We start from the raw sequence: 11,852 nt of genomic DNA, 5'->3' as shown, positions 1-11,852 counted from the left end.
CCCAGCTGCCGAGTCGCAGGCTTTGTCCCAGGCTCTGGGACACTCCGAGCCAGACCTCAGTGGGTCTAGATGGAACACAAACCACAGTTTCAGACAATTGTTCCATGTATGCAGGAAAAGGAAATGTGATTTAGAGTGAGCAGGGAAGGAGGTGTTGGTGGGATTTTGGGAGAGATGTGTTCCTACAAAGTTAGAAATGTGAATCTGAATTTTGGAGGGGGGGGTTGGGCTTCAGAGATTGATGTCAGCATTACCCCTGTGTTGGATTCTAAACAAAGAAATAAAGGAAACGTCAGTGTCAATCATTCTGTGCCCTCTGTGATCTGTGACCATGATTCTCCCCTTTATGCTCATGACTCTCCTGCTAGTGATTAAATAAAAGGGCCTGAGCTTGAGTAGTGCATAGATGCTCTCCGATAGGCAAGGAATAGCTACAGGAGTTCAGGGCACTATTTACCCGCTCCCTGTGGTTCTCATTTCCAGGGCAGCCACCTCCTCACTTATTTCTGAGGCTGTTCAATCTGTCATCATATACATGGTGCGTCCTCAGGGCCTGGAATGAACTAAGTGTCCCAGAGTGAGCTGGAGGGAACCTTCTTCCCAGGGACCCTCACTGCTAACCCCACCCAGGCCCTGGACTCGAGAATTTCCCCAGTGGATCAAGCAGATGAAAAGCCTCCATCTTAGACCCTGGGCAGTGCCAAGATGGGTTCACTGTGCAAAGTTAGGCCTGGAGTCCTAGGGAATATAGACCAGTAGACCATCAGGAGCCTTTTGGACCCACCAGCCTGACCCCACCTTCCCACTGCTCCACTGTATCTGACACCTTGGGATTCCATGGGCTGTAGTCTGCTAGGCTCCTCTGCCCATGGAATCCTACAGGTGATAATACTGCACTGGGTAGCTGTCCTCTTTTCCAGGAGATCTACCCAACCTAGGGATTGAACTTGTGTCTCCTGCATTGCAGGTGGATTCTTTACTATCTGAGCCGCCAGGGAAGCCTCCAGTTTCTAAGAGACAACACAACATCCATGAATCCATTGTCTACACGTACTTTTATGCCACTAATATCCCCACAGGTTTTATTTTGTTTGTACATTAAAAAAGAAAAAAAGAAAAGAAACCTTTCACACACAATTACTGATTCAAAGGCTGACGAAAATCCATTCCCCATTGTCAGAAATGCCGCTTCCAAGTTCCGTATATCAGTGTTGAGTGCAACTTGGGATTTTTCTCCTTGGTGTGATTCATCTGTAACTTTTTGTTTTAAACCTTAATCCTTCAGTTTTTACCTTTAGCCACATGGTAAAGATACAATTACCTACAAATAGTGGTTCTCTGCCAACCTGTCAGAACTAAGGCTCTAAAGCACTAAGAATTTAATGAATTCCCTTGGCCCATCAGAGCTCTTTTTTGAGAACAAGTCCTCTGAGGTTAAGAGAACATTTAGCCACTAAACAAAACAACAGCACCCCTTCAGAGTGGAGGGCACTATCTGTACCCCTTTTTGTGAGTGAAGGACCAGGGACAGTCATGGACCACCAATATGTTGATTTAGGAATGTCCTAGAAATCAGAATCACCTTGACTTGAGCTTTCCTAGTTGCTTAGCTGATAAAGAATCCACTTGAAATTCAGGAGACTCATGTATAGTTCCTGAATGGAGAAGATTCCCTGGAGAAGGGGGTGGCTACCACTCTAGTATTCCTTCCAGGATAAGTCCATAGAAAAGCCTGTTGGGCCATAGGACATGGAGTCACAAAGAATCACATAGGACTGACTAACACTTTCTCTTCCTTTTAAAAACTATGGGTAAGCAGGTGGTGGAAGTCATCATTGAATTTTAAAATGTGTCATGGTCCCTTATGTTTTAGTCCCTCTCTGTCCCACCATTGCATTTAATCTGCAAAAGCATCATTTTGTTGTTTCTTTCTCAGGAAATTAGAACTGAGAGCAGAAGTAGCAAGAAGCCAGACTGCACTGATTAGATGAGGATGAAGGAGGAGAGTGAAAGAGGTAGCTTAAAACTGAGCATTAAAAAAACTAAGCTTGTGGTATCTGGACCCATCACTCCATGGCCAATAAAAGGGGCAAAGGTGGAATAACTGACAGATTTTCTCTTCTTGGGCTGTACAATCACTTCAATGGTGATTGCAACCATGAAATCAAAAGATGGTGGCTTCTTGGCAGGAAAGCTGTGACAAAACTAAACAGTGTGTTGAAAAGCAGAGACACTGTTCTGCCGACAAAGGTCTGTATAGTCGAGACTGTGGTCTTCCTAGTGGTCAGGGACAGTTGTCAGAGCTGCTGCCGCAAAGAGGGCAGTGCACCAAAGAATTGTTGCCGTCGAGTTGTGGTGCTGGTGAAGACCTCGGAAAGTGCCCTGGACAGCATGGAGATCCAAGCAGTCAATTTTAATGGAGATCAACCCTAAATACTTGTTTGAAGGATTGATGGTGAGGCAGAAGGTCCACTATATTGGAAATATATTGTGAACAGCTGACTCACTGGAAAAGTCCCTGATGCTGGGCAAGACTGAGAGCAAAAGGAGAAGAGGGTGACAGAGAATGAGACGGCTGGATGGCACCACCGATGCAATGGGCATGAACTTGGGCAAATGTCAGGAGATGGTGAGGGACAGGGAACACTGGAGCGCTGCAGTCCATAGGGTTGCAGATACAACCTGGCAAAGGAACAACAGTCTCTTGAGATAAAGCTATCCCAGCGAGAATAGAAGATAAAGAGGTTTGTGCGAACAATGGAAGCACCAAGATTTCCACTAGAGACAGAGGAAGTGGGTCGAGGCTGGCTACCTGGATGAGTGCCCGTTTGAAAGGTGTGCCTTCTGGTCACTTTGTCAAGTCCACTTCTCACATGGCACTGATATGTAGGTCGGCAGGAACCAGTTTGTGTCCCGAGGGTGTGATCTCCTCCTGGGTACCAGGTTCTTAGTTGGTGTGAGATGCCCAGCCCTGTTGGTGGACACGCAGGCTGACCACATGTCACTGCATGGCCGCAAGCCCCAGGGATATTCCTTCTTGAGCACAGCACTGGACCTGAACTGGAGTTGGCCTTAGGGTGGTCCATGGAAGGAAATGTGGGAATAAGTCATGTCTGTCTTTCTGTTTTTGTTTCTTAGGTGGCCAGCCAATGCAGCTTACAGGATCTTACTTCCCCAACTAAAGGTAGAATCCACTCCTCAACAGTGAATGTGCAGAGTCCTAACCACTCCTGGACTAGCAGAGAGTTCCCAGTAGGTCATTTCTTGAGCCTGGCAGAAGGCCCAGAATTCTGACGTTGGCTGCTAAGAGGCAGCCTTCTATGGGTCCGGCTTTGATGAAGTCACCAAACATTCCTCTCTCACTGATTTCTGGGAGCCCTGTGACCATGACCCATAGCATAGAAACTTCTGGAGGTAGAGAAAACTGAAGGACGACATACCCACTTCCCCGTCATATTCCTTTCCTGGTTATAGACCCAAATGCCTTCAAAGAAAATTCTTCTGCTCTTAATCCATCTACAGAAAGGATGCTTTCCTTCCTGGAAATGTTCCCTTCAGAAGAAGTTGAACTCATGTTCTCTGTTTCTTCCTAACCTAACATGGGAAGGATTTTCTCTACATCTATTGATAAGCTTCAGTGTGTTCTGCTAGACACAGTGGTTCAGTTCAGTTTAGTTCAGTCACTCAGTAGTGTCCGACTCTTTGCGACCCCATGAATCGCAGCACTCCAGGTCTCCCTGTCCATCACTATTCTTCCTTTTTTTTTTTTTTTTTTTTTTTGTGGTGGAGGGGGAGTTAAAACACATATTCCCCTTACATCCAGGATGGTTTTCACAAAGGCCTCACTCTATTCTCATGGTTCTGTCCCTCATAGTCTAGGAGAGTGGTAAAAATAAAAAGTTGGGGCCTAAAAGAGAGCTGGGTGGGGACCTTTATCTGCAGTGGTGTGCAAGAAATTGTCTACAGGAGCAGGTTGCATCATGGAAAATCTGGGTGGGTGGGCATTTGTTGATGGGTAGGAGTCATTTGGGAGATGAGTCTTCACCTGTATAACCCCTCCCTGTCCGTGAGGTAAGCCCTCTCTGGGGACCCCTTATCTAAAGAATGTGTTAAAATACTAAGGTGGCCACCAGAAATACCACAGACTTACACAACTGGAATTTTTTTTTTTTCCCCAGTTGTGGAGGCGAGAAATCCAGGATCATGTTGTTAAGAGTGTGCTGTCCCCAGAGGTCTCTTTACTTGATGTGCAGACAGCTGCATTCTCGTGTCCTCCTGTCTGTTTATGTCCAAGCATGCTTGATGTCTTCTGTGTCCTAATTTCCTCTTTTTCTTTTTTCTCTCCCTGGCCGTGCTGCTTTGCTTCTGGGTCTTAGTTTCCAGACCAGGAATGGAACTTTGGCCCTTGGCAGTGAAAGCTATGATCCCTAACCACTGGTATGCCAGGGAATTCCCCTCTCTCTTTTTATATGGAGAACCATTAGATTGGACTAGGGCCCACCTTAGTGACCTCCTTTTAACTTCATCACCTGGTTAAAGGTATCTCCAAATACAGTTACATTCCAAAATGTTGGGGGTTAGGACACAGACAGATATATTTTTTTTAATGTATGAATTTATTTGATTTCACCAGGTGTTAGTTGTGACATGTGGGGCCTTCAGTCTTCCTGGTAGCAGGTGGTATCTAGTTCCTTAACGGGGGAAAAAAGCCCCTGGGAGTGCAGAGTCTTAGTCACTGGGCCATTGTGAAAGTCTGGTCCACATTTGTATTTTTCAGGACAAAATGAAGCCCCAAACGGAGTTGATGGCAGGGTGATTTGCCTGGCTACACATTTGCACTCTATATGCTCCTTATAAATACTGAGACCTTTAATAATATTGACTTCCTTGTCCCAATTGTGGAGACACTTATTCTGTGGGTATGGAGTAAGATGGGCAGAATCAACCAGAACATCAGTACTTTTCAAAAGCTCTCCAGTACTCACTGTTTACTATGGACACCTTAAGCAGCCTGGGCAACAGCTGGAGCTGATAGGAAACTCAGACTCTCAGGCCCCACCGACAACTGTTGGACAGGAATGTGTTTTTGAACAAGATACATGGGCAATTCCTTAGATTCATTGAGGGTTAAGAAACACAGCCCAGGAGATTTGAAAGTGTGGTCAGGTCTACTACCATCTTGCATGTGGGATCTTAGTTCCCCAACTTTGGATCAAACCCATGTTCCCTTCATTTGAAGGCAGATTCTCAATCACACAACTAGGGAAGTCCCTAGCCTTGGGTTTTGATACTCACCAAATTTGGAGAAGGACATGGACACCCAGTCCAGTATGTTTGCCTGGAGAGTTCCCTGGATAGAGGAGCCTGGCTGGCTACAGTCCATGGGGTCACAGAGTCAGACGACTGAGCAACTAGGCACAGCACTCACCATCAACCCACTTAACAGAGTGTAAAATGATCTCTTTATAATGGTCAATTTTTTTTCCTGCTCCTTTGAGATGTAATGGACATGTATTGTGTAAATTTAAGGGGAACACATGTTGATTTGATAAGAAAGGCATTTTTGGTGTTATATCTGGCTACAGCACTTGAGATCATGTTCATTAATGAACTTCATTTTTGTTGTAATTTAGTGGCTCTGTTACCTTCTAAGGAATGGAAATACACATATTTCTTCTCTGAATATCTCCCTGCCCATAAGAATCTGTGTGTAGTGGGCTTTTAATGCAGTGGGAGGGAAACCTTGAGATATAATCTAGGTGATGCAAAGGGGAAGGAAGGAGAAGAAGGGGAATGAGTGTGGAAAGGAGGAGGGGGGAACAGGGTGTGACCTAACACACCTGACGTGGTTTAAGAAAGCATGAGCCCCTGCCTAAGAAAAGCTTCTGGGCTTCAGCATGATGATCTACAGTAAGGACCCTGGGAATCCATCGGGTACTGAGTCTTCAAGTGCAGATCACTTAGGAGTAAGCTTGCTTCATGCATCCCTCACCCTGCCCATCCCCCGCCCAACAAGCCTCCCCTTTGACCTCAGAAGGGAACAGTGGTTTGCTATTTGTAGCTGGAGAATTTTCTTGCATTGGAAGTGGACCCCTGCCTTTTGAGGTTCCTGACATCAGCACTAGCTCTGTTGGAATAACTGTGCGGACCACTGTCCCCTGCCCCTAAGCTATTGAGCCCCAGATAACTAAAGATGCAGATACATTGGAGATAAGGAAGTGGGCCACTGGATGCCAGAGAGGGAAGTGGAGACTCTTACCACACTGAGGCCTGGAAACAGCCCCTGAGTGGGGCCCTGAAACCCCACCCACATTCTTTCCTCTTTCTAGCTACTTGGTAGAAAAGTTTCTAGTTGACAGATCCTATGGGGAAAAACTGGTTCAGAAAGCTGATTGGAGCCTGGTTTGGATATTATGGATTGGATTCAAATGGGTTTTAAAAGGCTTGGAGTCTCCTGGCCAGCCTCACTGAGAAAAGGCTTTTGGAGAGCCAGGTAGGACTTGCACAGTCGAAGAACATAGGACGTGGTGCTGGTTTTTCCAGAGAAGTCTCTCTGGGATGTGGCGACATAGACACTCCAGCTTCACCCTCCACTGGGGCTTACAGTGGAAGTGTTTAGCTGCACTGAGTCAACTGGACTGATGAGCCATGGGGTTTGGAATGCTTCATTTTGTTCTCTGCAGCCATGAGTCTGCAAAATTTCTCTGTAATAGGCTAGAGAATAACCAGGCCTTAAGGGCCATTTGGTCTCTGCCATTAGCAGTGTTAAACAACCTCTGACAGCGGCAAATGTTCATGGCTCTGTTCCAATAAAACTTTATTAGTGACATAGAAATTTAGATATGTAGTTTTCACATGTCACAAAATATTCCTTTGTTTCCCCCAAATTTAAAAAAAAATGTAAAAATATGAAACATATTTTAAAAAGTTCAAAAAATAGTAAAACATAAAAATCATTCTTAGCTTGCTGGTGGGAGGACCAAAAAAACCCAACCATAAATCAGGAGGCAAGCCACTTTGTCAATCCCTGTCTAAACCATTTGCCTATATAATACAGCTAGCATCCCATTAGTGACTTGTGACATGCATTTAGTAAGCTGGATTCTGCTTAGGAAAAACTAAAAATTTTCATAAATCTACGATGTCATCAGCTGTAAGATACATCAATCCTTTTTTTTTTTTTTCTTTTTCTTGGCCACTCACTGTGGCCTGTGGTATTATAGGTTTGAACTCATGCCCACTAGAATGGAAGTAAGGAGTCTTAAATATTGGGTCATCAGGGAAGCTTCACAACATTGTTTTTCATGCCACTATAAAATATATATTTACATACAACGTGAGCTCAGTTGCTTCAGTTATGCTGAACTGTTTGTAACCCTATGGACTGTAGCTCACCAGGTTCCTCTGTGCATAGGATTCTTCAGACAGGAATACTGCAGTGCCTTGCCATGCTCTCCTGCAGGAGGTTTTCCTGATCCACAGATGGAAACTGTGTCTCATGTCTTCTGCATTGGCAGGAGGGTCCTTTACTGCTAGGGTCACCATTTAGGCATAGCCAAACAAACTATGATATGCTACTGCTGAAAAGTGATCTGGTATCCGAAATGGTCACATGTAAACTTTAGAATGTCGCTTAATGTCTAGGAAACGTGTTAATGACATGGAAGTTATCAACAAATGTATTATATGGAAAGAAACTGTGTTACAAATGTTTTATTTCAGTGAGAACAACCGCCCCTGTCAGCATCCAGCTGCAAACTGTGTAACTTTCTCCCTTGCATGTTAGTTTTAAATCATTGAGATTTGTATTACATGAAATGCTTGGCGAACTCGTTTCTCAGCCTTCTGGCGAAGATCAAGTGTAAGTACCTGTGGAAACAAGAATTAGTGTGTTGAGCCTGTGGTCCAGATAAATGATTATGTTAAAAACACTTACTGATTATTTATGCAGCATACACATAGCACTGACAGATGCCACATGTTGTTCTAGAAACAAAAATAGAGTAACCCAAGAGCTCTGGAGGTGAATATGGCATGTGAGTTTGGGGAGGCTGTGATTTCTGACATCCTGGTCAGGGAAACCTGGCAGGTCAGGAGCTGGGTGGCAGTACCTGAGACGGCGTCCAAGGCAGGTGGAGCAGCAGAAGTCCTGAGAGGCTCTGTCCCCTCTGCTCAGTACCCTTGAGAGTTTGGGTGCAGGAACCCTGCAGCCACAGATACCAAAATCCATGGGTGATCCAGTGCCGTATATAAAACGTGTAGTCTTTGCATGTAACTTCAGGGGATGCTCCTGCATGTTTTCAATCATCTCCACATTCCTTATAATACCTAATACAATTTGATGCTGTGTAAATAGTTTCAAGTACAATGTAAATGTTATATGTAGTTGCTAGTGTGAGGCAGGTTCCAGTTTTGCAGTTAGACCTTTCTGGAATGTTCTTCAAAAATATTTTTGATCCATGTAAAGAGTCTTGTCCCTTCTGGACTCAGAGTGTAGAGGGAGTGTGGGGCACCCCCAAAGGTACAGCTGGGGGCTCTTTTGAGCATTTTATGTTGGTCAGTATTTCTGAGTGAGATTGGAGATAAGCAAAATGGTGCCTAGCAGGTCTCCTGTAGAGTTTAACAGGAGCACTGGGGCCACCATGGGGAGACAAGGCAAAAGTCGGGATTGGAGAAGGAAGTTTAAAACTCTCCTGTCACTTAACTGAGTTTGAGATGTTTCCTTGTGTATAAAATAAAGGTGTGGACATTTATTTCAATGTTTCAGCCAATGAGTAACTGCTGGTGCTAAGTTGTTTCAGTTGTGTCCGACTCTGTGTGACCACTTCAATGGCAGCTCACCAGGCTCCCCCGTCCCTGGGATTCTCCAGGGAAGAACAGTAAAGTGGGTTGCCACTTCCTTCTCTAATGCATGAAAGTGAAAAAAGTGAAGTCGGTCATTCCACTCCAATCCTCAGTGATCCAATGGACTACAGCCTACCAGGCAGGCTCCTCTGCCCATGGGATTTTCCAGGCAAGAGTACTGGAGTGGGGTGTCCTTACCTTCCCCTGCCAATGAATAACTCAGGTACTAATTTTGTCTTTTGAAAGAAATGTAATCATCATGACTTATCTGCAGAGAATAAGTACCAAGACCCCCAGCGGACATCTGTAACCTCATATAGTAACAAACCCCATCTAATTTTTTTTTTTTTCTATACAGACATACCTGTGATGCAGTTTATTTGATCAAAGCACAGTAAGAGATTGGCAAGTAATGAATAGTACAAGGAAAGTGAACATAAAGTTGCTCAGTCGTGTCTGACCCTTTGGAACCTCCATGGACTACAGCTTACTAGGCTTCTCTGTCCATGGGATTTGCTTTGGAAGAAATCTGGAATGGGTGGCCTTTTCCTTCTCCAGAGGATCTTCCCAACCCAGGGATCAAACAGGGGTCTCCCGAATTGTAGGCAGACACTTCACCATCTGAGCCACCCGGGAAGGTGTAATAATAAATAGAACAATTATAACAGTATACTTTTATAAAAGTTTTGTTAATGTAGCCTCTATGCAAAACATATCACTGTACTAATTTAGGGATTTTTTCCACCCTAATTAAGCACTTTCTATGCTTTGTGGCTATAACGTTTACAGTTTGAATTTTGAGAGCAAAACTAACCCAGATTTCTTTTCTCTTCTTCACATTCACCACAAAGCATAGCAACCTCAGCATAAAATTGTTTCCCTTTTTCTATCAAATTGAGACCTTTGATCTTTTCACTTAATGGTTGCACTGAATGGATTCTCTCTGGTGTATCTAATAGGCCAGCATAAGTCCAGTTATGCTTTGGGGCCATTATTGAGTAAAATAAGTGTGACTTGGTCACAAGCCCTGTGACATCTCAACCGTCACGGTGGTAAGTGAATGACAAATGGGTTGGATGTGCAGGACTAAAGAATGATTCACATTCTGGGCAGGAGGAAGCAGGATGGTGTGACATTCCAATCACATTACTCAGAATGACATGCAATTTAAAACTTATGAGGTATTTATTTCTGAAATTTTCCATTTAATATTTTTCGTGAACAACTGAGGGTTAACTGAAACCACAGAGAGTGACACCTGAGATCAGAGGCGATGATCTTGTCCTGTGGTTGCCTTTAGGTGGAAAAAAAGAAAAACAACCCCTAGAAGGGGCCACTTGAAGCCAAAAGTGATTGTAAAATGGCCCATCTCTTCCCGTGGGAGGAAGCACAAGCACCACCACAACCCCAGAACTGACTGGAGGGTCCAAATCCAGAGATGAGGATGGTGATGATCTTAAGGGCGTCTTTGTTGGAGTGGAACAAGTCAATGAGGATGCTGAAACACTCTTTGTCAGAGTGACTTCAAGTTCAAAGCCACTCATTTCTAAAATTTTGAACAGAGTGACCATGGACTAATCTTCAAGAAGAAAGAAGAGCCACGTGAGTGCAGCTCCTCCTGTAAGTTACAACCTGCAAATCTCAGGACCCCGGCATCACAGCCAGTGGCCATCTGTCCAGCTTCTCAGTCTGAATGGGGAGGAAGAGACACTCCTATTATTTTCGAGTCTTGGTCTAAACCTGATTATAAAACGAGTTCTCTGCAAGCCATGATTCAGAATTCAGAATTGCTGTCTCCGTTGCCTCACTGTCTACTGGAGCTGTTCTCTCATTAGGAGGCAAAGGTGAAAGTCCTCTTAGTTCAGAGAGATGTCCCACTTCAGATGTAAACTTTAACAGTGAGAATCCCAAAAGACTTAAACTCAGTGATGGAATCCCAGGGGGACTTGCCTCCATCATGGTCCTACCAGGAATCTCTCCTAAAAGAACATGATTATGACCTTGGAAGATCTCCCGAACTCATACAGCCATATTCATGATGGGGCATCATTTTCATGGACTCATGCAAATGACCAGGTGTGCTTCAGTCTTATGGATCCAGACAGAACAGTAGCTTGGAAGGGCTGCAGAAAACAGACTTTTGGCCTCTAGCAAATTAGAGCAAGATTGTTGATCCCATGAAAGGAAATCTGATCATGTTACTTGCTGACTTTTACTATGGACAGCATACAAGAGATGGACAGCCAGAACAGAAGATTCATGCAGTTTTCAAATGCCTCAGCTGCTTTAGAGTTGTAAAAATTGTCAAGTTTATGACCCACGGGAGGAACCATCTAGAGCTTGAGAGGCAGAAGGGTGACAGTTGAGAAACCCAAACTACCTGCCAGCACTGCCACAGCCAGTTTCCCACCTCGTTCCAGCTGCAGTGTCACATGGAAAGTGTCCATGCTTCCTGGAAGCCCTCCACGGTCTGTAATATCTGTGAATTGTCCTTCAAAACAGATCAGGTTCTCTTACAGCACATGAAGGACAGTCACAAACCTGGCAAAATGCCCTATGTGTGCTGTGTTTGCAATTACAGATTGTCAGCCTTTGCCAATGTAGAGGCATATTTTAGAACATGGCATTGAAACACGAACAATTTGTTTTGTCTATTTTGCCTCAAAATTTTCAAACTTGTGACATCCTTCTTAAATCATGCTTGGATACACTGGAACAAGAAGATCTTTCCATGTTCCAAGTGCTGGCTACAGTGTTTGAACCTGAAGAAAAAGACAGAGCACCAAACCAGGAATCACCAGTCATTCAAAAGGCCAGAACAATTGCGAGGGATGCTTCCTGAGACAGAGGTCATGATCTGAACTTCAGTTCAGTTGGGACTAAGAGAGACACTATCCATCATTGTGAGGAACACTGACTCCCAAGTGCTACCCAGAAAAATACTACAAAGAAGTTTGACTACGAACAAAAAAATATTCCAGATGTGTTGCAGCAAGGGATTTGGCTAA

At 44.3% G+C, this 11,852-nt stretch overlaps 1 pseudogene; it reads left to right on the top strand.

The window, feature by feature from the left end:
• The first annotated feature begins 10,204 nt into the window (after nt 1-10,204).
• On the top strand, nt 10,205-11,852 carry LOC132658908 (zinc finger protein 280A-like; annotated as a pseudogene).

Source organism: Ovis aries, chromosome Y, assembly GCF_016772045.2.
Source record: "Ovis aries strain OAR_USU_Benz2616 breed Rambouillet chromosome Y, ARS-UI_Ramb_v3.0, whole genome shotgun sequence".
NCBI classification, from domain to species: domain Eukaryota; kingdom Metazoa; phylum Chordata; class Mammalia; order Artiodactyla; family Bovidae; genus Ovis; species Ovis aries.
The sequence above is the reverse complement of the archived record's forward strand: the minus strand, read 5'-3'. Positions and strand labels throughout refer to the sequence as shown.